Below are 25,254 nucleotides of genomic sequence, written 5' to 3'. Positions count from 1 at the left end.
CACCTGGAACTGGTACCAGCCTATTTTATTCATATTTTTACATCCCATCTGTCACCTTAGCTTCACAGTCTTATATTCTTGGCATACTGTGAATTGTACTCTTTTAGTTACAGGAATGGTTAAAAGGTGGAAGAAGCTGATGGGAAAAACACTCACTGACTTGTTTACTATTTGTTGTTTTGTGATACTCATATTACAAATACTGTCAAACCCTCCACTGCATGGAAAGGACCCTTATTTGCTGACTAATACTAAAATAGATCAAATACCCCAGCCTTTCTACTGCATAGCTCTATAACTTTGGGGTACTCATAGAGTACAAGTCAGTCACCATACAACTACATGATAGACATTCATTCTAGTTTAAGTGGAGATTTGATAGAGGATGATATTAGAAAGGAAAAAAAAAAAAAAAAGAGAAAAGAAAGAAAAAAAAAAAAAAGAGCTTTTTACCTAGATTATTACCTAGTTGGTAATTACTAGAAATTTCAAACAATGGAAGAAGTTTGCACCAGTCCCTATGGGGTGTCAAAATAAGAGGCTGCCATACAGATCAGAGGGAAGTTTGTTCCCTTAGCTTCTACTTGCTATGGCTGAAAAGAAGGTAACATCAACTTTGCAAGGATATCATTTGTCCTCAGGCAGGTATGGGAGTTGTATATGCCGATAATATCAGGTTATATTTAATATCTTGAAATGTTTTGCAAGGTTGATAAAAACTCATGGTTCATAATTTAAATCTCTAAATGTGCAGAATTAAGATGGGACATTTATGTATGATAAATTATCTTGCATCCACTTCCTGCATGATTCTTTCCTTTTATGTAAAATACTTCATTACTAGTGGTTGCAGTTAGAGATAGGATAGATAATTCAGAAGACAGACTTATTCAGAATGGCAAATATTATTTTTATAATGACTAGCACAGTACTTTGGATTCCTGAAATGAAAGGTGTTAAATACATGAATATTGGTTTTTTTGTTGGGAAGAACTTCTATCACACACAAAATTTAAAGTAAGTTTAATTCCATTGATTGCAGTATAACTTCTCTTGAGAATGATGTGATTAAGTATTTTAAGACTGTTACCATAGTCTGACCGTGTGTATTCTATGGTGCCATGGCATTTGTGCCATACGTTTATCGATGAGGAGGGAAATTATCCTTTTACTTACATCCGTGCAAACCTGCTATCTGGTAAGTTAAAGAAAAGCACTGAAGAATATACACCTGAAGTTTTGAGATAGAATGATAACTTGAGTACATTAACTAGTATTACAAAGCCAAGCCAAAAGCTGACTGTAGTGAAGCTGAAAAGAAACTGATTACATCCCTATTAAAAATCAGAATCTGCAAAAAGTCCTCTGACATCAACACTGTCAAGGCTTTTTCACTAGTATAGAAAATAAATAGAAGCAAATTTGTTGCGTAAATTTGCATTGTACTTCTTTGCTCTTTGAGTATTGACATCTGTAGTTCTAGCTCTAGGTATCATTGCCATGTAGAAGGCTAAACAGGAAAGATAAGGATGCTTTTGGGACTTGAGAGGGAATAACACATCTTATTTTGCATTGGAAACAACAAAAATTCAATTGGTTTCCATTTAAGATAAACAGTCAGAACTTCTGTATACGGAAGGAAGACTTCATAGTATTAGTGTATTATCTCTGATTGCTTTGGAGACAGAATGGCCTCAGTTATGGAGTGTAATTACTGTCTAGTAGTTTAATTGGAGTTTATGCAATATTTAACAACAGCAAGGTGGACCTTCTATGTGAACAAGATGGACTTAGTTCAGTTGCTGTTTAAGTGATCCACTATAAACTAAGAAGTGGTTGATAGTATACCCAATGCATATCACTTCAGAAAACAATTTTGAGATCCTCTCCTAAAAAACTACTAGAACACTTAATTCTGACTTTCATGACAGGAAATAAAGCAATTAGGTGTTAAATCCCTGAAACAGTTTTGGTTTACTCACTTTCTGTTCAGATTAAATCCTTGCTCATTTTCCCTGAAGTGTTGATAATCAGGGGCTGCATCCCCCAAACACCCATGGTAGCTAGGGGAATTAATTTCCCACTGAACTTTTAACCGAACAAGTATTTAGAATATGGGTAACATTATACAGGAGACAGGGTAAGATACAGAATGTTGCAGTTTTCTCTTAAAGTATTAGGAGTTATCTGTAGCAATTATTTGATATCTTTTTGGAAAATCAGACTGTTAACAACTGGTGATATTATAAGATATAGTTTGTCTGACACTGCTGTGGATGTTCCTGAAACAGTACATGAATAGTATAAAGTTATGTTTTGCCAATTACAGATCCCTTACGCAGGACAAATATTTTGGCAGTCCTTAAACAGCTGCCTCATGAGAGAACAGGAAACACGTTTCCTCCTAGAAATCCCAGAGGCACTAATCACTTCAAAAAGGATAAAGAAGACACGGGACACTGACTTGCTCATGCACAAACATAAGTCTGTGAATAAATAGTTTAAATAATATGAAAGTTGATGCAGCTTGAAAATTTTCACTGCTCCTCTGGGAAAAAGGGTAGTTTTGCCTCCATCTGGAAGCATGCTTTCACCCCATGTGCCCTAAGGGCTTTGAAGAGACCTGGAGTTAGCTAGAGCTTTGAGGTGGATCTGCCTGGCCTGTCTCCTATTCTAAATTCCCCAAATAGCAACAAAGGTGACTTTTTAAGTTACCTCCCCCCAAAAAATCCAACCCAACCCAGTGCTACCCCAAATCCCACACCATAAAAAGGACAAGTTCTGTCAGATTAGATACTAAAAATATTTGTTTTTTTTTTTAAGTAGACCCAACTAAAAGTGACTAGATCAGATGCAGTGGAAAAAATATTTAAAAAATCAGACACAACTCTCTCTGCTTGCTCACTGTGTCTTTGAAAATGGTCCTTGGTCCACTTTTGGTCTGAATTAACCCATGACTGCAAATTGTAACAAACTCCCCATAATCTCCAAGAATTTTCTTGCTATTATCAATGATGCCTGGCCAGCTGCTCTCTCCTTTTCTGAGACAAGTAACCTGATCCTTCAGGCTCCCCCAGCATTTTGCTGGCTCTTCTACCTGCTACATCTTGCATTTTGTGAAATCTTGTCTCCCCTGAGCATGGCAAGTAGCTACCTGAGCAAAACACATTCTCACCCGTCTGAGAAACATGACTTCCAGCACGTTATGAAAAAAGCAGCATTAGGTTTTTATCAGATCATCCATACACCATGATATTGCATTGCATTTGTAGAAAAAACTTTATCCAATAATTTAACATATTCATACTTAGCTGACACTTAGTGTACTATGTGACATATTTTCAACAGATTATGTTTTTGATTTCATAGTTTCCTTAATGGAACATAACATATACAGAGAGCAAAGAAAATATGTCATGTCTCTCTCTGATGCACTGTAGCATCCTAGAAATATATCTGCTTATGTCTATCTAGCTTCCTACAATATAACAAAATAAAAAAGTATGTATGATTGTGTTATGGGGAAAAAGTCCATCCAAATATATTAACTCAAGAGTTAGACTTGAGCAATATGTATTTAAAAATGTATATAGATCTGAGTGAGATTCCTTTTATGGACTGTAAGGAAAGATCCTCCCCTGTAATAGAGCTCTTAAAGCTGAGGGACAAGCATTTAAAACAAATGGAGTATAACAAGACTGGAATGCCATAGTTAAGTGTAAGAAGCTATTTGTAAATTGACTGATTTACCCCAGTAACGGTAAGATTTGTCATCTGCAGTAGTAATGACTATGAACTATTTTGTTTACACAGTCTAGAAGATCGTCATATTTCCAACCTTTCTTTCTCTCCTAGAAACACAATACGATTATCCTACAGCATTTTGAGAAGTCACAAGCAAATATTGCGTTAATTTAATCTGGATCAGAATAGGCCTCTATCACTTCACTATTAAAAGACATAAAAGCTATTAATTTTAAGTTTCAAAGGAATATATTCTTCTAGTATTTCTTCAATTTTCATAAAAATAGTAATAAACACATTTTCTAATAATGATCAAAGAAATGCAAATTCTTATGAGAAAAGAAAACACAGTATTAAAATGTAATTACAACATATCATGAATGTGCAACATTACAATTTTAACAGCTCATATATCAGCAGCTCTTACTATTTGTATATAAACTTTTGTAATAAAGTAGTTTAGCATGCTCATTGTATTTAATTCTATGTGTGTCCTAAAAAGAAAACAACTGACTTTTACAGCGTATAATATTGTGATCTTATGGAGGATAGCATCTTTCTGCAGTCAAACTGTATTACCTCAAACACATTATGAATGACATTTCACTACCTTTTGTTATTTATATAAAGTCCTGTATATCATTTGCTAATATAGTCATATCCAGAGAGCAACAGCTTTGTGTTCACGCATGCACGTGTAGTCACATACACGTTACTGACATTCACTGAATTTCTGAAATCATTGAATATTATAACCAACAGTGCTTGTAGAATTGAATACTGTATGTTATATAAATTGTGAATATCTTACCTGGACAAAATGTATTTAATTCATGTTTCAACAGCAGAGGTCTGGTCTTTTTTTTTTCTATCCTAGAGAGTAAGGCGCTGTACAAAATGAGATCAGGTAGTGCTACAGGCTAGAATGGTGCCATTAGGTGAAGAAGCTGCAGGAAGAGGCAAACTGACTATGCACCATTAGGGTAGCTAAGCAAGATTGCCAGTATCTTTGGAGAGGCCCTGCAAAGCCAAGAGCCTGACACACACAATTTAAGGAAAGATCTAAAAAATACCCTCAGATGAGCAGTGGATGGAGATTCCCACAAAAAGAAAGGCTGGAAACTTGTGACTTCTGGCAAGAGAAGGAAGACTGCTTCCTCACCAGATGCAGATCTGTAGCTTCAGGGCAAGTATAGTGCCCTGGGGAGCCAGAGCCAAGTGTCTGTGTGAGGAGGAAAAGGTGGGTGACAGCTGTCAGAGACTACTCCCTGCAAGGATGGGAATACCCACTTGAGAGGCTCTAACTTGCATGTATCAGGAGGCTTGTTTCTTGCTGGATGTCCTGTGGTGGGTTAACTTTGGCTGGCTGCCTCAGGAAGACAGGGGAGAAAATAAGATGGAAGACTTTGTGGGTCAAGATAAGGACAGGGAGATCACTCAGGAATTACTGTCATGGACAAAACAGACTTGACCTGGGGAAGATTAATGTAATTTTTTGCCAATTAATAACAGAGGAGGATAGTGAGAAATAAAAACAAAACTGGAAACACCGTCCCTCTCACTCTCACAACTTCTTCCCAGGCTCAACCTTACTCCTGACCCCTCTATCTCCTCCCCACTGAGTAGTGAAGGGGGATGGGGAATAGAGGTTGCAGTCAGTCCATAACAGCTCCTCTCTGTTGCTCCTTTCTCCTCAGACTTTTTCCCTGCTCCAGCATGGGTCCTTCCCACAGGCTGCAGTCCTTCAGAATAAATCTGCACCAGCCTGGGGTCCTCCAGGGACTGCAGAGTGGATATCTCCTACATAGCATGCCGGGGGACAACCTGCTTCACCATGGTCTTCTCCACGGGCTGCAAGGGAATCTCGTCTCTGGCACCTGGAGCACCTCCTCCCCCTCCTTCTCTGACCTTGGTGTCTGCAGAGCTGTTTCTCTCACTTTTTTTTCACTTCTCTTTCTCACAGCTGCTGTGAGGCTTTTTTTACTCTTTCTTAAACCTGTTATCACAGAGGCACCATCAGCATTGCTGATAGGATTATCTTTGAACAGCAGTGTATCTGTTTTAGAGCTTGCTGGCACTGGCTGTCTCTGACATGGGGGCAGCTCCAGGTCTCTTCTCACAGAAGTCACCCCTGCAGTCCTGCCCACTACCAAAACCTTGCCATGTAAACTCAATGCATGCCCAAATCTGGGATTCTATGGATAGAATACCAAGTCTTACCTTACCGTTGGGCTATTAACCTCTGCTGTTCATCCATCTGGACACCAATCCCAAGGTCAATCCCAAGAGCGTCAAGGGACAGTGACTATGGAGCTCTGGAAGTGAGGGTCAAGGGACTGAGGGTCTCCTCAAGGAAGAAAGAAAGAATTGGATAAACACCATGGATCAATACCTGGCTGTGGGGCTGATGCCACAGGGAGAGCTTTGGCTGAAACAAGAATTTGCCTTGTAGCACCATTTGGTGGAGTTGCACCAGTCCATTGACCTATCATGTGATTGTATATATATTGATAGACTAAGGCAGGTTTTCAAATGTGTATCAAGATACGCTTACAGGCAAATAACCAGGAATAGGGATAGGGATAGGAATAGGCTCAGTCAGGTAGCTCTTTAGAGATGAGGCAGTGCGCTCCCAAGCAACATAAATACAGAGGTTCTTCCCAAGCAGAAACTGCTGAGCTATGTACAGTGCTGAGTTCATAATCATCGATAGTGCAGCAAGAATATTAATGGAGCATGGGATGGAATATCCATAAAGTGTTTGCCACTATCACAATCAGTTGCAACCCCCTACATATAATTGTTACCTGAACTGGGCATTATGACATGGTTGAGAAAAATATCTGACCTTTATGCAATGTCTCTGCTGAACTACTTTTGTCAGACAATGGCAGTTATCTTCAATATATTTCATAGATCTTTGTGGATAAAAAAAATCTGTGAGGATGTGCACACTCAGTATGCTGAATTTCTGACTTATTGTATTTGACATCTTTAAAACCTCCTTTAACTCTGTGATTGCAAAGGGAGAATAGTGCTTCATGTACCTCAACCTCCTGCTTTCACTGCTTTTTTTGCCAACTCAGCAGACTAGCAGCAATTATAACCTTCTGTGGCACTGTCTGATCAAAGCAGGGGGCTTTCTCTAATGGGTGGTGCAATTATTTCTTCTACATGCTTGTCTTGAATCATTCTGTTAGCCATTACCTAAACATAAAGCCAGTTTGTACTGACAGTGTAGTAACATATTGATCCACCCAATTTGTCTGCACTGGTGAAACTCTTAGCAGCCCATTACATATGCTACTTTAATACTAATGAATTTAACACTCACACATGGAAGAACTATAAGATATATGTCAGTTTTCTGCTTTCAAAGACAAGTCTGCTCCACACTTTAGGCAACTATTTGCCATTAATTGCAGGTGCAGTTTGCCAGCTCTTGAGTTCAGACGTTATAGCCTTGCCACAACTTTGAAACATGGACTAGCATGATCCAAGGGCTCTGTAGTCTTCCTGCTTGTTAATTCATTGTCTAAGGGAAGAGGGTGAGCCACTGCCTAAGATGGTTTATCATGCATTGGAAGAGCAACTGTAACACAGTAGCTACTAGGATTATAGGGCTGCTAGAGACCAGTATCACTTAGGACTTCATTCTAGTTTTTACATAAAACTCCTATTTGATTTTAGCTAAATTTGCACTGTACTCAAAGTTACTGCATGTGGTCTCAACATATTTATACAGACAAACTTAAGAATTGAGGATATTTTCATTGAAATTTTTCTGGCTTTGGCAAGCTATGTTTTTCAGCCTGTCCTGTAATGCATTTCATTTGATAATTAAAATATTAAAGTAGTAAGTCTGCATGTTTAATCCTTGCAACTTTAGCTGTTTCAGGATAATATTTGCAGACAGACTTAGGTTCCATTTCTGCAAATACTGAGGACAGTGAGAAAGTTCATGAGCTAAAATTACTTGCTAGTTTGATGATACTGTCCAACTCAGACTGTACTGAGTAATGAAAGAAACAAGTGTTGCAAGTTATTGTGGTAAACCCACCTATGACAAAGCATGCCCTGATTTATTAGCCTGTTTTTAGTCAAAAATTCTACGTACTTTAAAATTAAATTTAGAACTTTAAGGCAACTATTATTCTTAAATGTATGCAGTCATATCAGTTAGAGCATAGTTGTCCTTTTTGAGGAAAAATGAATCCCTCTGAATTCAGTTACATACAGGTCTCTTCTTCAAGATTCATTGTTAAATCTCTAAAACTTCACTCAAGAATTTAGTTAGAGGAAAAGAAATCAAAGATGTATTCAAAACCAATTAGATATCCAATTTCTATTAAAATTTTTCGAAGCTGGATATATGAAATAAATTAGCTGTTAAAAATTTTTCTTTTTTTACACCCTCAATATATGAAATGATAGGGTTAGATATCAGGATTCACAATTTACTCAATTAAAAATCTTCGTAAAGCAGAACAAAGTTAAACAAAACCTAGCAATGCAGTGCTATTACTTCGCATGTGCTCCCACTTAATTAAAAAAAAAATAAATCAAGTGTTCTTTGTGTATGCTTGAGTGTGTATATATACATATGGTGAGTAAGGCAAAAGCTGAAGAAGAATCAATATATAATATATAGTATTACAATAATTCGTAGAGTTGCAATACTCTATTTTCTCTGGAAATACTGTGTTATGGGATATTTTTTCAGATGTAATTTTTGTGCTTGCATGAGTTCTAGAAAATTTTGTTTGATTGAGCATCCTACCTTAAGGAGCTGATAAAGAAGCTCCTTGTGGAGCTGCTGAAGGAAAGCAGTTCCACAGTACTAGCTCTAATCCATTGCCCACAGTCAGCTTCTGGACATACCTGGTGAGACAGAGCGCACTGATGTTGAAGCCTTTCAGGCTAAGCATAAATTTTACTTAAAGAAGAGCCATTCATTGATTTAACTTCATCTTCTCTTTAGGAAATCTGCATGACAATACTCAAAGAAGATGCATATTGTGTCTTATTCTTCTCCCTTCAGCCTTCTTTCTTATATTTACATCAATATGGTATGTAAAATTATGTTAGACTGGCTTTCAGGCACATGGCCCTTCTCTGAAATGTACAGATATCTTCAGAATGGTTTTACAAATATTTTCTCTAATAATAAAATATATTCAGTTTAATGTGCATTCTCTGATTTATTGTGTTCATTTTCATTAATACTCTGTGAACACTGAATATTAAAAGAATATTGAGATTCTTATTAATATTCTCAATGAATATATCGTATAATGAATATATGATTATAATACTCTCAATGAATACCAATGGGAAATGTAACTGCAAGAGTATTGCTGAATGGCAATTTTTTTTTTATAAATATGTATATTTGCACTTTTAACCTGAGACATAAAGATGGTTTCAGTGAAACTTCTGAGTGTTGTTCATCAAATTAGAATCAAAGTTGAGTGGCTTACAGCTTGCAATTTACCAGACATTTGGAAGTAATTTATGTAATAATTTTAAAAGCTTGTGATGAACTGTATACAGACGATATACTGAAGACCATACACACAGAAAAGACTGACCACATAAATGATTTAGAGGAAATTTATGTACCTTGTGGACAGACAACTCAAGAGGACAGAAAGGGCCTAAACTGATTAAAAGTTTCAGGAAACAGTGAATTCTGTTCGTGAAAATTGTTTTCATTCTTCTTTCTGATTCTTGTCACTTAACCTAAGTTATTTCTCAGTGTTCCCTGTGTAAGAATAAGATAATTAGTATATTTGCATGTTGTCCATTTGTCTTGTAAACAACCTTAGGAAAGACTTCCACTTATTTTGTGTATATGCAATGTTTAAAACAATGGTAAGCTGGGACCTTGAGATTCTAGTACAGTACATTACTAGTTAGGACTGTTACCATTAATATTTCTTTCAATTAACATTCAAAAATTTTCAACCAACAAATTGAAAAATCAGAAATCAGGCAGACTTCATAATAAAAAGGTGTTTTAAATATTTCCTTCCAAAGAGTTGAGCACAGAATTTAAAATTAAAAGAAATTTTCCTAGCTTTCTAAAAAAAAATGCTTGATGAAACAGTGGAAGAGAAGAAAAAAGAAACGGAGTAGACAAATTTTACAGGTTCAAATAGATTTCAACAGATTCTGACTGTCTTTCAACAGTTGTAGTGTAAAAGCAGAAGAAAGTTAAATGTCTAAATGTTACTATTTCTACTTAATACTTCAGTGTAGATTAACTTGTCATGATTAGTATTGAAGGCATAAAAACTTGGCCACCGCATTGACAGCCTCTTTAAGTATATTGTTTGATATGAAGTCAAACTGAAATCCCAAGTGTTCAGCTTGAAATATAAACCATGATGTTATGGAGGTTCATGAGAGAGATAGTGAGTAATCACTCCCTTACTCAAACATCCCAGCATGAGGGAACAATAAATAATAGTTTGGATAACCCTTGCAGTTTTACTCCTCTGCACATTGCAGAAAGAAAGACTTCTTTAACAAAAAGCATCAAACACATTTGAATGTTGCCACATTGAGGATCCTTAGATCCAATTTCTACTTGATACAAGAGGTTTGTATCCTTCATATGGCTCTCTTAAATTTCAGTTATTTCTTGCAGAGAAGAAATTTGTCTCTTAAAAGCAAAATAGGAATAACAGATGTTTTTCAGGGACTGAGTAACACAGTGAGTTGTTGTTATTTGAAACACTACGTATGGCTTAGGTCACAACGTTAGTGAAAGGACATTTAAAAGAGAGATTAAAAGATGTGCAGCAGAAGACAACAAAAAATACTTGGGAGTTTGGGGACTGATGCTATGATGAAAGACCAGTCAGGCGTAGTCAACATAGTTTAGGTACAGAAGACTTCAAGGGAAGCTTATTGAAGTACATATAATATGTTGTTGATGTTAATTGCAAGGCTACATGGATTTTAAGATGCATGAATTAAAGTGAAGGAATAGTACATATATTAGCTATATAAATTCTCTTTTTAGGGAATGTAGTTTAGCTGAATATTTAACTTGAATACTTTCATTTAGTCATAAATGTGCTAATGAAACCAGGAATATAGACTAATTGCTTATTTGCTACTTAAGCTTTTAACAGCTGACATTCCCAGGTATTCATTATATCTACTCAGGAGCATTGTTTTTGGCATTGCTATCTGAAGTTGTATAAGGAAAACAGAAACTCTCCTGAAAACTCTTTTCCACAATGAAAGTAATTTAAAGTGTAATTTCTCTGGGGATTTCCTAAGTACTTGCTGTATTTCACTTTCTACACACATATTTTGATTCATTTTCTCACCTATTTTCTGTCATTGGTGAAAAAAGTCTATTATGTCTAACAAAATTCTTGTCTTCACTAAAAGCCATTAAAACTTTGTCATCATATTGGAATTTGAATGTTGCCCTGCACAAATCTGAACCAGACACCATCAAGAAGCTCCAAAATCTCAGCTGATAATTCTAAAAAGCTTATAAAAAACACAGTCTAGAGATTCTAGTTACTTCTGAATTACTAGATGAGATGAAAATGGAGCTTAACTGTTAGTGTAAAATATCACAAACCATAGGTGGACATCTTTCTCTCATATTTCATTCATTTCAGTGTAAGAATCTGCACTGAGTTACCATGGATCAACAGATGAGTGGTGTCCTGTCTGTTTCTTCACAAGCATAGTTTTACATGGTTAAAACCACAATTTAAAAAATCTTTGTAATATCTGTTATGCTATGGAATGGAACAGTTTTAAAAATATTAATAGTTTCGTCAACTTTGATTTTATTGAAAATTAATTTCCCTTTATTAAAGGCTGTTCTCATATCAAATGGGCATTTCCCAGCCTCTGTTTTTATCAGTGCAAAGTTAGCCAGAAAAACAGTATTTCCATAAGAAATGTGTAACTTTGTCCTAGTTAAACCTGATTATTTCTTAAAGTCTGAAGATTTATAGCAAATAAAACCTTCCAAACACCATTCTGCAGAGTGCTAACAAAAAGGGTCAAACAGATAGACAGTCAAGAATACTTTTAAAGAGATGTCTGAACATAAAAGGTTATGCAGATTTAACTATTTTGTTCTGTATTTCTCCCATTTTAGTAACGCTGAGAAAAATTAGGTCACATAGTACTTGAGAATGTACTTATTACTGTAAAGTACAATGCAATACATCATCCTAGCTAATGTCTTCTCCCAGAGACAAAGTAACAGAACATCAGCAGAATTTAGTTGCAAATCCTCTTTATTGATGCTGATTTTTGTCCTGTTCAAGCAAAGCATTTGTTGACTCTTGCTTACACATAAAAAAAATTAAAAACTTCCTTTTTATCACTACCTTATTCTGTGTAAATAAGGGTTTAGGACAAACGTAAGAGCTGTACAACTAAGCAATATTTTGAAGTATTGTTTACATGTTTTATTTTCTCTCTTCAATCAGCACCAATGTTTGTTAAATAGAAGATGAGAAGAAAGGAAAATAAAAGGGGTGGTTTTCTCTGTCTAACATGCTGAGGACTGACAGAATTCTCACACTGGTGAAGACTTCTTATCCCTCAAAGGAGAAATTGCAGAGCTGAGCATGAGCCAGCTGCTCTAATGGGTGCTGTAATTCCAGCTCATTCTTCCTTCACCACAGTCAGCAAAGCAAGACCCTTTCTGTTCTTTGACATTACTTTGCCATCCTCAGTAATAAAGTCTCATCTGGTCCTACAATTAGTAAAATGTGAGTAGATCCACAAAGTATGCTTACTAGTAATAGAACTGAACCTTATTTAGACTTAAAAGGACACAATATGAAAGGAAGCTATTTAGTTTACAAGCCCTGCTGAACAAGAATTGAAACTTAACATAAGGATTTAATATTCCAATTTGCGTCTATGAGCTGACATTAAATATAGTATCTGACACACTTAATTGTATTTGCCATAATTTCTGTTTCTTAGTTTAGACATTTGAGATTTTAGATAAAGTAGTATATAGTTTTTAACACTTGTCAAAGAAGTAATGGAAGAATTAAGTAGAATTTATTGATTTTCTTATTTTCAAAGTGTATAAATGTTGTAATACTTAATTAGTATCTTGATAATATTTAATAGCTATTGTTAACCTTTATCTAAGGCAACAGAGCTTTTACCCTACTTTCTATAGGAAGAGTAAAAGAGACAAAGAATATCTCCTGATTTTTTGTTATTTTGTATTGAGATTTCTTGACTCCACTTCCGTTATTTAGACTTTCCTCTGGTATCTTCAGTTTTTCTAAAGAGCATTTGTGCACACTAGAATAATGAATGACATTTCTAAAGATAAGCACAGATGTTGATACTCAAGTCATAAAGACATAAACTAGTAAAAATCCTGGCTTAGAATTGAAAAACTGAAATCTTTCAATTAAAGAATTCAAAACAGAAAAAAGTGCCTCTTTTCTCTCGATTGAAACCACTTGTCAATTTGAAAATGTTTTCAATACCTTGAATTTTCTGTAAATAAAACACTGAGTTCTAAATTATAAAGACGAAATTATACTTTTCAAAAGCATTCTCCCTGTGGCTGACTGAGGAATATCTGAGTATGTACATTATGCAAATTACTATTTAGTGTTTTAAAGAAAAAGTTTCTAAGGTACACCATACTGGAAAACAAGCAGTCAGTCTTTTTCTTGTTCATTCAAGAACTCTTCATATTTCCCTAATTGGCAACAGGCAGATAATTCATGACAGTGGGAAGAATTGTGGGCAACAAAGTTTCTAACAGACTAACAGAAATAAGACATCCTGCTGTTGGAAGCAGCTGTTAGCAGATAATAGCGTTATTAAGAATTTGTAGTATTCTTGAGAAAGATGAAAAAAAATCAGACAAAATGAATAGGAATTATCTGAACAAAAGTCCTATGACATATGGTCTAATTTTCCGGGCCTGGAAGTCTTCAGTCAAAGAGGATATATTTGGGTGTACAATTTTTTTCACCCCCCCAGAGTTTTGTCCTTCTTTGTTTGTTTTAAAGCTAACTTATCTGTGATTTCATCCTAAGCAATGGTGGTTGAATCTTCCTCTTTATTTGTTCTTTCAAGCAAATTATTAGTTCCTGTACAATGAGGACAGACGCAATATGATTACTGATTGGAAGTAGCAATCGTAATCTGATGTTACCTAATGTTTTCAGAGGATGGTAGGACCTACAGAGAGGAAATGTGAGCAGTCATCAAAATAAGAAAGAATTTTTTTAGTCAGCTTTTACAGACTTCTTAGAAATACTCCTAGACCTTGAAGGCCACAGACTGAAAACTACCAATTTACATGCTTTCTAGAGTTTCAGTAGGAACAATCTTTGTTTGGAGGAGCTGGGAACCAAAGGAACTTGTCTTCACCCACAGGGACTACTCTGTTCCCAAACAGCAAGCAGCTGATCCACCAGTTAGTGCCTTTCCTGGCCTCCCCACCACTGATTAGTTGTGGGATGTTCATAAATTCAGACCATCACAAATTTTGAAGACCTATGAGCAACAGATCAAGAAAGACTTTCTATTATTAAGACCGTATTACTATCTTCAGATTGCATATTGCTCTTCAATGTTTTCACATATAGAAAGTTATATTTTATATAGTTTCTATGGACACTGAAAATTCCAAAGCTTTTCTAGGAGAATAGAGTTTGCCAGACTACTTACTGGCTCCTTTCATTCATTTCTCCAAACATATATACAAGCAAATTTTTGTTTGCAAAAATGTTTGCAGAAGAAACAGTTGTGACTAAATATTTGCACAAATGTTCACTTGAGTATTTACCTTGATGACCCTTGTGGATTTTGGTCTGCTACATCATCAGAGAAATGGAAGAGTTTGCAGTTTAACTCCTACCTGTTTTCTGTATTTCATGGATTTGGAAACTTGTCAGAAATCCCTAATGCATCTAGCTCAATTTAATTTCAACGTCAAGACAGATATATTACAAACAATTATTAACAAAAAATACAAAAATCTTGATTTTTTTTTTTCCAAGAAAACATTACCTCAAAAGAAATGGATAGAGATTTCAGAGACACCGTAAAATATAATTTATAGGATTAAACCTCCCTATCATTAAACAAAAACAGACTTTATTAAATGTTGTTTGTATTAGCTTGAGGTACTTCACCAAGACTTAGTATGAAAATTTGAATAAAATGTTCCTCACTGTCCTTCACTTCCACACATCTCAGCTCCTCTCTTAAATATATATATGTATCTCCACACAAGTATACAGATAGACATATACACACACACAACCAGTCTCACATTGCTTTCATTTCTTGTTAAGTTTTAATCTAGATATTCTATTTTTGCAGAGGAAGTTTCATTGAGAGAAAAAGAAACACACCTGTCACTATTGGACTATGAAGCCCACGAGAGCAACATCTGTCAATGAATTTGTTTTATTACAAGTGTTCAAAGATTATCCCAGCTAACTTTTGAGATATACAATGCAAATGAAAGAACGGCCTGTTATTGGGAGGAGGGGTATGCGTTCTTGAATATTACTACCATAATTACTAACTGAAAGTGGAAAAATATTTGTAATACTGCGTCAAAGATGAACCAGGGACTATAGTAATGTAAAACCACAGAAGACAGTCAAGAAGTTGGAGAGTTCAGGATATAAGTGGCTCTATAATTCAGACGGGGCAAACACGTTTGCTCTGTCTGTTCTTTGTCTGTATTTGTCATATTTTTACTTATTTTTATAGAAATAGCATAGAAAACGTGAATTAGAACAGAAAAATAAGCAGAATAAGTCATGCTTTAAATAACAGTCTAATATCTGCAAACAAAATTCCATTCACATTTAGAAACAGAATCATAGAATGGTTTGGGTTAGAAGGGACCTTTAAAGGTCATTTAGTCCAATCCACCTGCAATGAGCAGGGACATCTACAACTACATCAGGTTGCTCAGAGCCCCATCCAACCTGGCCTTAAATGTTTCCAGGGATGGGCCACCTACCACCTCTCTGGGCAACCTGTGTCAGTGTTTCATCACCCTCACTGAAAAAAATTTCTTCCTTATATCCAATCTGAATCTACCCTCTTTTAGTTTAAGACCATTACCCCTTGTCCTATCACTACAGGCCCCGCTAAAGTCTGTCCCCATCTTTCTTATAAGCCCCCTTTGAATACTGAAATGCTGCAATAAGGTGTCCCCAGTCTTCTCTTCTCCAGGCTGAACAACCCCAGCTCTTTCAGCCTTTCCTCATAAGAGAGGTGTTCCATCCCTCTGATCATCTTCGTGGCCCTCCTCTGCACCTGCTCCAACAGGTCCACATCTTTCCTGTGCTGAGGGCTCCAGAGCTGGATGCAGTACTCCAGGTGGAGTCGCATCAGCATGGAGTAGAGTGGCAGAATAACCTTCCTTGAAATAGAGTTTCTGTTTACCTGGTTATGCATATTGAAGACCCCAATGTAGTCATGAAAAATTTGGAAAGCAGGAAAATAGAAAAGATTACTTATTAAATGGTTCTTTGTGAATTGTTCATGCAGCTTTACGTGTACGTTACCTGACTAACCAAGTCTCTAATATGATGCAGTAATTTTCTTACTTTTCATAGAGAGGTACATATAAAGGTATAAAGAGGTATAACTAATTACATATTAAATTACACTGCTTCTCAAGAAACTAGTTTACTCAGTGTGCAGTAAAGACAAAATTGGGGAGGGGGAAGAAAAGTATATAAGTATATATTTGTGAAAAAAATCACCATGAGATAACACTCTAATGACAATAGATTATCACAGTCTGATACAACTGAAGAACCACCCTATTTTTCCTGTTAGAAATAAACTTTTAAAAGATTACATGACCTTTTCTTACTTAAGAGCATGATTTCCTAATATTACTTCACAGTTTTCTTTTTGACTAAGTTTGCAGTCTGTCAAAGAAAATCTTGAGAAACCATGTTGTTTTGTGTTAACACAAAAGGGTCCTAAACACACCTTTTTAAGAGTAGGACTATGTTTTATTGCATTTGGCCAAAATTTACTTCCCCTTTGTCTCCCTTTGGAGAGCTTACTGTGCTTGTGCCTGTTGTTAAAGTAATAGAAGTATTCTTTATGGTTTGGGACAAAGGTCATTTTAAGGACTGATAAAATGGAGGGTGGATTCACAACAACAGTGGATTAAAAAGATCTAAGGTAATAGGGATCAATAAAACCCAATTATTTTATTTTTTTAAAAGAATTCTTACTGATAAGCTAAAGCTTTTCATTCTTAAGATTTCATTAATTCATTTCATTATATAACTGTCATTAAATAGAAATAATCTGAAAATCATGTCAGTACATTTAGGACTCACTGTTGATGGGTGTTGTGACTTGGAGAGTTAGGCGTCTGTTTAATTTCAGTCCTACAGATATCTTCAGTAGAAATTTTCAGGCTCAAGAGAATGCTATAGGCTTACAGAAATAAGATATATAATCTAAGAACAGCTGAAATGGTCCTGCTTAAGGGGTTCCAATAGTACAAAAATTAACTGTGGCTGCTGTGACTTCAGAAGCTCCAGAGAAAGGACAACAGCTGTTTCTAGCACAGAAGCAGTGGCTTGATGTGGGAAAGAAGCATTCCATTCTCCAGACACTGCCAGAGGAATAAAGATGCTGGCAGGTCTTTCAGGCTGAGAAAAGGACCAGTCACCTTCCTCCCAAGGACTCAGCTGCCTGTGTCGCCAGGCTGGGTTTGGTGTATTATGTCCCTGTGACCTTGGCTCAGTGTTACTGGGAAACTGGTGTTAAGGCATGAGAAAGTACGTGAGCTAAAGCCATACAAAATAAGTAAAAGCCCAGAAGTGTTTTTGCTGAAACATTACAAGCAGCTCAGACTTTCAAAAGGGAAAATACTGACATGAAAAGTTATGAAGCCTTTGGAGTGCCATTTGAAAAACAATGAATCAGAAGACTAATTCAGCAACATCAAGGATCTCCCAAGTAGCAACAGAGGCTGATGATTGATTGGTGGTTGGCTGGTCAACAAAAACTCATCAAGTCTTCCGTCAGGGCCAGTGAACTGATTAATGCTTAGCCTAGTAGCTTTTTAGTCCAAGTTATCTACTATGTATGTGTTAGCCAATAAATAATTATGCTGCACTCTCACACTCTATGTGTATTTTCAAACCACCTGACCTAAGTGACCCAGAGAAAGAGCGGGAAGGAAGGTTACTGAACACAGGAGTAGAGAGGGACTTCAGGTAGTGCTGGCTGCAGGCAGGATAAAATTGTGTCCATTCCCCTCATGCAACTGAGACTGAAGCATCAGCTTTAAAAAGGAAATTAGCATTTGGCCTAAGCCATGCTTTCATGCTCTAACTTATTTTCTTTAAAGTAAAACCATCATATAAGAGACATTAATTAGTGGAAATTCATAAGTACAAAAATCTCAGTACTGCTAATAATGTTCTCTCCTTTCCAAAGAAGCTTTATAAAAATAAATGTAATGAGAATGTCAAGAAGAAAGAGGAAGAATAATTAAGAAAGGGAAAAGAAGAAAGGGATGAAAGGGAAAAGAGATAAGGAGCAGTAGCAGAAAAGGGGAGATAGAAAAAGAAATAAGCAATACGAGAAAAAGATCTGTTACAAGAAAAAACAATAATGTTGCAAACAAATGTTACGTTTGATTGTTGGCTGCTATACTGCTATATCATTCTTTCGTTCACTGTAGGTTATAAAATGACTTTCTGAATATTTTGCAGTACAGAAGATTATTATTACATAAAAAAAATCTCATGGCAGCTATCTGCAATTGACTGAGCCTTATGAATTCTATCAAATGACTCTTGATAGTAATTATACAAATAAGTGAGTACTCTAAAAAGATTCATCGCCAGGAATTCCATGAAAATATATTTCAGACAGATGTGAAAGTATATCCTGTTGTGCTTATGGAACCCTTCTCTGAAACTACCTTTAGAACAAACTTGTTCTTGTATTATTTATCAATCTATTGTCTCTGATCTCTAATTCAAAAAGAAAAATCCTTTGATTAATATATATGCAATGTATTTCCAAACCAGTGCTGAAAATTTCAGCTGCTAGGTGTCTATTATTCTTATCAGACACAAAAATGTGAAGACGGAGAACACTGATCAGGTCATCCTGTCCAATTCCTGCCAATAAAGGACATACCCTGCCTATTTTTACTGCTGCTGTTTAAAATAACAAGGATTGCAAGAATGGCTGTACTTTCTCACTATACAGCTGTAACTACTGAAATGAAAGTCCTACTATCCCTCTGCAAACTAGTCCTGTCCTGCCTGAAACATGAGTTATATCACAATTCACTCCAGGGTCAGTCTGCAATCAGGTATTTCTTTCAGTCTTCTCGGTGATTACATCCATCCATTAAATTACAAAAATTCCATAAAAATGAAGATAAGTATTCATAAGTATACTACTGATGAGTTGAACTCTAACATTCTAATAGGTGTCATTAAATTAGATTATGATATATTGTCTCATGTTTCTCATTAAAATTTCATTGCAAGTTTCTAATTATAATGGTGCTCCTTAATGCTACTAAAAGAAAGCATGTGCTATAGTTAAAAAGCTAAATTTCTATAGGGCAGAAATTTCCAAAGGCATGGATGTGCCTAACTTGCATTGAAATTCAGTAAGAGTTAGCCACCTAACTGCTATTTATCCCTTAGGAGTATAACTGAATCATAAATATTCTTCGCTGGTGCATAGCTTGGGAGGGGGAGAAAAGGTTACTTTTCATTAAAAAAAAAAAAACTAAAAAACCAATTTCCCTGACAATTATATGACAGTAGGCAATGATATACTAATAACCCATTTTCTAATTACAGAGGACACAATTTTTGTCATTCATTGCAATTCTAACTTCATATATGTACATAAACTGTATGTGTTTGGGAATATATATTTATCTATATAGAAGTAATTGTATATACATATATATCTAAATACATAGGCACATATAACTATGAAATAAGTCTGTTATGAAATGTGCATGACTCAAATTTCTAATATGATAGCTGAAGCCCTCTTCTACACAAGAATCTAGAAAAGAAAGGCTTATGTCTCTTCAACTCTGTTGCTCTTAACTCACATTACTCAAACTGGGGAGAGTGAAAAAAAATCTGTTCTGGAGGGATGAGGGATATGAAAAGAAGATGCTAATGCATGGCTGATTGCTAGGAAGGTTCTCCTGAGTACTGCAAATTTCCCACTAAGGTAAAAAAAGCCAAGAGAAAAAAAAAAACAAAAAACACACACACACAAAAAAAGAAGAATCTAAGATGACATAGGCATCATCCTGTCACGAAACATGGGAAGTGGGAAGTGATAAGGAGAAAGAATAAAAATACAGGGAGGCTTAAAATCAAGGACAAATATAAACCTTGGCCTCCTTTGTCAAAATAGTCACATGAGGCAGGTGGAAACTACAGCTGTGTGATGGCAGCACAATAGCAATGATCGTTGTGTACCACAGTATAAGGCTGTGACACAAACACTCTAACCTGGACACCCTAGGAAATATTGCTGTTGTCCTCTCTCCTGTAATGTTAGTCTAGATAAGACTAGAATAGTCCAAGTCTTCTTGCATAAAGGACATAGCTTAGATTTCAGCCTTAAATTTCTCTTCCTTTTCTGTCCATAGACACTCTTATTTCTGTTTGATGTGTGAGACAATTTTTATCAAGTTAGAAAATCTGGATAATTTTAGAGGAGAAAATCTGACAGATAGCAATATATGCTGCTGCTAGATTCTATCCTACAGGCTTTTGGGTAAAAAGAGAAAAATGTAAGCCCTTTAACAAATAACTGCGAAAAATATTATGAATTTAATCTTCTGTATTTTTAAAGAGAGATGTAATGTGCTCAATATATCTTTTTTATGCTTCAATATTAAACCTTTTGCAATTACCTGAGGCTGCTTTTCAAGTGTTCTTCTAGATGAAGTGAGACAACTCCTTTTCACTTTGCATTATCCACCTTTCTTTGGCTAGAGAACAACAGCCTACAGATAGATTCATCAGTTTTGCACAGCATGTACGCTTGTTTCATTTCCACTATTACTTCACTAAATATCTGAAATGAAAGTGATGATAAATTAGAAATCTTATGCCTACAAATGCATTTCTTTCTAGTCAGAATACTTGTTAAAAATACTAATGAATGATCACATGGCTTTTGCCCAGAATAAGGGATTTAAGCATATGCATACAGCATATATACTATATAGTATAACATATAGAATACATATAGCATAACTGGTATCCCAATGGAATCTGGTTCACTGAGAAAATACTTTTATCATTTAAAATAATTTAGCATGCCTTTTCCCTTCTAAGTACATAATAAAATATTAAAATTATGGGTATCCTCAAATTTTGAAAAAAATTGTCCATATATTTTACATTTATATGAATTTATGCATATGAATGTACATATTTACACAGTTACATCACAAACAGTTGCAGGTATCAAAGTAACAAGTTTTATTGATAAGAACAATCTGATATCTTAGGGTGACCAATGTACTAGTCTTTATTTCAATGCACTTCAAAAGATTTTTCAACATTATTGCCACGTACTTGTGGAATTATGTTTTAGTGTTATATATATCCTTATATGATATAGATGGGGATGATGGTGATATTTTAAAATGAATATTTATCTTTAAAAGCCTCTTAAAAAGTACAGAGTGTAACAGTAAACATCCTAACTTGAAATACATATTTTATTCCTCACTTAGTTGTAAATTCTTCAGTGCAGAGTAGTAGATTTTCTTTTAATTTCTCCTTGTGCTGAAATTACTGAAGATTTTTAGGAAAAGCTTTCAGAGGGGATAATGCCAAGTTGTGAATGTGTATTCTGGTAATGAATGAAATTAAATGAAAAGAAACAATTTGGCTTAGATTTTTTTTTTTTAAGTACCTGTCATGCCACAGTCTTTAATTATTTTGCTTCAGAGAGGCATCATGGTTTACTAAACAAATGACTGAGTCGTGACTCAGGAGATCTGTAATCTAGTCCTCATATTACTCCTGGATGACCTTAGGCAGTCAGTGCACCTCTCCATATCTTAATTACTGACAAAACGCAGTGGAATTGTCAAACACCATTGAATCAGTATCCTAGCAAAACTCTTGGTTTAGATGCTTTGTTGTACTTTTTCTGGGTAATGTTCATACCATGCAAAGATCCTTTTCTTGTTATATCAAGACTTCCTGAAGGAAGCTTGTTTCAGCTCTACCAGCAGAGGCAATGGGGTTGCGCTGTACTTCCTTCACTGCGCCTAGTCCTTTGGGGATCAGCCTGCAAAGAAAGGAAAAAGCACAGAGGTGTCTGAGCCAGAATACCTCCACATGAAGTGAGCAACCACAGCAGAAGCCCTAAGAGGTATAAGAAAGAGATGGCAGCAGCAATCCCAGAGGGGTAAATACAAAAAGTAGGTGAAAGTAGTGATGCACATGAGTGCTTGTGTTCAGCTGTTTTCTGGTATACAACCTTCTAATGCTTTTGGGGGGACAGAGAGGTTCACCTTTGTGACAATCTAGGTATGATAGTCTGAGATCTTTTGTACTACACAAAAAATTTTGAATTAATTGGACGGTTAGGCCATGCTCAAAATCTGTCTTAAGATAAAATTGGTGTAATGTTGAGGATAGCTTGAGTAGGAGTTCATCTCACTGAAGGTCAAACATCTGCAGCTAGCTACATCTCAGCCTATACTTCCCTTTATATTCTGATATATTTTAGGCTTCTGTTTTAGGTTTGATCAATTGTCTTTTTCTCACCACAGACCTTAAAGGGAGGCAGGGGTGGCTAGCTGAAAAGTAAATTCTAATTCCTGATATGAATTCTAGGTACCTAGGAAGCATTTTTAACAGTGGTCCCTGAACATGGGTGCTGTGCTCTAAGTTATCAATGTGAGTGCTCTCTCAGTTTATGTCACAGTTCACAGAAAGTTATTTTATTCTAGGTACATGAAAATGTAGTCCAAAATATAATTTAGGTTTTGGACTCTTAAGACAGCATAGATAACTGAAGAGCATCAGACTGTTTTAATCCAGCATTTTCACAAACGCATTCATTCCCATTAGAGATAAGGCCTCTCTATTCAAAAGATAAAAGTATAACTTTAGAGTAAAAAAGAGGATGCACGGCTTGCAAATACAGCAGCTAAGGTAGAGGACTGAGTAAGGTATACATGAAACCATAACATATGAGGTAGTCTGCACTGTAAAAACAAAAGGAACAAACAGAAAAGCACAAACCAAAGTGATATTTGACACATTTATCTTAACGTTTTCCTCAAAGCTTTTCCTCACATGAAAAAAAGACTGTTTTTTGGTAAAGATCACAGTAATTAAGAAGATAGCCAGAACAACTTAAAAAAGGAAGCAAAATTTGGAGAGTAAATTTTCTGGAAGAAATTAAAATATGATTCCCAGTTACATTTAGCTGTAGTCTTCCCTGCTTGTGTGTTCTCCCCATGAGTCCAAACCTGCTGGATGTTTTAAAATCCAAGGTAAGAATCCACAGGTTTTATATTCCTCTTTCTTCAGCTAATATAATAAAAACTTGTAAATCCAAACGAACATTAAGGAGACAGATTGATAATATAATTAATTATAGACAAAGCCACCATTAAGTTAGGCTAATTGTGTTCAGATGCAAATTCTGTCATAAGGATGCCCATGGGAGCTATGCTACCATATGCAGCAAGAGAATTTTGTTCTTTGGAATACAACTATTTTATTTCTCTGTTTATGCCAATTTAAACGTATTTCATGTGAAGTGCACTATTGCTACAGTCTCAGGTGGTATTCTTTGAGATAAGTGATTGTTGTCCAAGTTATTTCCCTGCCATCCCCCATTATTCAAAGACTATTGACTGATCTATAGGAGAATCTCGAGTCTAAGGCATCTGTACAAGTATAATTAAGAAAAGAGGTAGAGATAGATGAGTTACCATAAAATGTTTGAGATCTTCAAGCTTTCGATAATGAGATTTTTTTTTTGTTAAGTTAAACCAAGATTTACCTGTAGAGAAATAGAAAATATGTACAGAAAAGCATCACAAATATTGAAGTAGATACACGGCAATGAAAGCATTATTATGGCTACAAGTGCAATATTAGATATTCAGGAATAGTGTGCATGTAATACATAAAAGTCTGCTTCACAAGGATGATTATTTTCCTACCAATAGATGCAAAAAGCAGGAGTAAGATTATTTCTCAGAAGATTATGACATTCAGCTGTGTCGTCATTTAACCCCAGCCAGCAACTAAGCACCACACAGCTGCTTGCTCACTCCCCCCCAGCCCCAGTGGGATGGGGGAGAGAACTGGAAAGGTAAAAGGTAGAAGACTCATGGGTTGAGATAAGAACAGTTTAATAATTAAAATAAAATAAAGGAAAATACTAGTAGTAGTAATAATAATGATAAAATAATAATAACACAATAATAATATACAAAGCAAGTGATACACGATACAATCGCTCACCACCAATGCCCAGCACATCCCAAGCAGCAGTCACTGCCCCCTGGCCAACTCCCCCAGTTTATATACTGAGCATGATGTCATGTGGTATGGAATAGCCCTTTGGCCAGTCTGGGTCAGCTGTCCTGGCTGTGCTCCCTCCCAGCTTCTTGTTCAGCTGGCAGAGCACCTGGGAAGCTGAAAAAGTCCTTGACTAGTGTAAGCACTACTTAACAACAACTGAAGCATCAGTGTGTTATTGACATTATTCTCATCCTAAATCCAAAACACAGCACTGTACCTGCTACTAGCAAGAAAATTAACTGGAGCACATAATGGAACAAAAAGCACACATTCACAGAGGCATCTTTCTAAATCAAATGTCTAAATTGGAACAGAAAACAGTGCATAGAACAAGTGGAGGTACAGACACACTTCACTACAAGTGAAAGACAAATTTTACTAGAGATTGGAAAGAAACAAAAGGACTAAGGGACCAGTTTATATTCTGAAACCAGAAAAAAAAAGCAAAACAAACTTTTGAAGGCAAAATGCACTAAAGTAGATGTACTTAGAATATTTTTTTTTCCTCTGAAGAGGGCTATAATTCTGAAAAAAAAAAATTTTTGAAATGAAAAATCTTGGAAGTTTTTCTGTAATATGTACTATTGAATAAATCTCAAATTAATGTAAAGAATGTATTTTGTGGAAAAAAATCACAACTGTTCCAAACTCCAAATTTTAAATAAGAACAATAAAAAAGAATATTTAGGTTTATCAAAGAGCTTTAAAAATGAAAAAATCTGTAACAAATTCAGATGTTTGAAAAATCTTTGAAAATTCATCAAAATGAACTCTGAAATATGTTTTAACAAATCAGTATTTTCAAAAGGAATTTTGTCCCTTCCATAGTTTTCTACTGTAAGGTGTCTAGTGCAAGAACTTCAGGAATTGTGGTTTTACAAAGGGGTCAAACATTATGGGACTTCAGTCACCTATC

At 35.6% G+C, this 25,254-nt stretch overlaps 1 long non-coding RNA gene across 1 annotated transcript; it reads right to left on the bottom strand.

Annotated features, from left to right (window-relative positions):
* Positions 1-13,556: 13,556 nt before the first annotated feature.
* Positions 13,557-23,812, bottom strand: LOC148055695 (uncharacterized). Its single transcript, XR_015705160.1, has 4 exons — positions 23,741-23,812; positions 21,957-22,080; positions 20,687-20,850; positions 13,557-14,271 (listed from the first exon to the last, which is right to left on the bottom strand). It is a non-coding gene; the product is annotated as an uncharacterized LOC148055695 (long non-coding RNA).
* Positions 23,813-25,254: the final 1,442 nt, after the last annotated feature.

Source organism: Nipponia nippon, unplaced genomic scaffold (genome assembly GCF_047370975.1).
Source record: "Nipponia nippon isolate SJK-2023a ecotype South Korea unplaced genomic scaffold, ASM4737097v1 scaffold_2, whole genome shotgun sequence".
Classification (NCBI taxonomy): domain Eukaryota; kingdom Metazoa; phylum Chordata; class Aves; order Pelecaniformes; family Threskiornithidae; genus Nipponia; species Nipponia nippon.
This window is presented reverse-complemented; position numbering and strand designations above follow the sequence as displayed.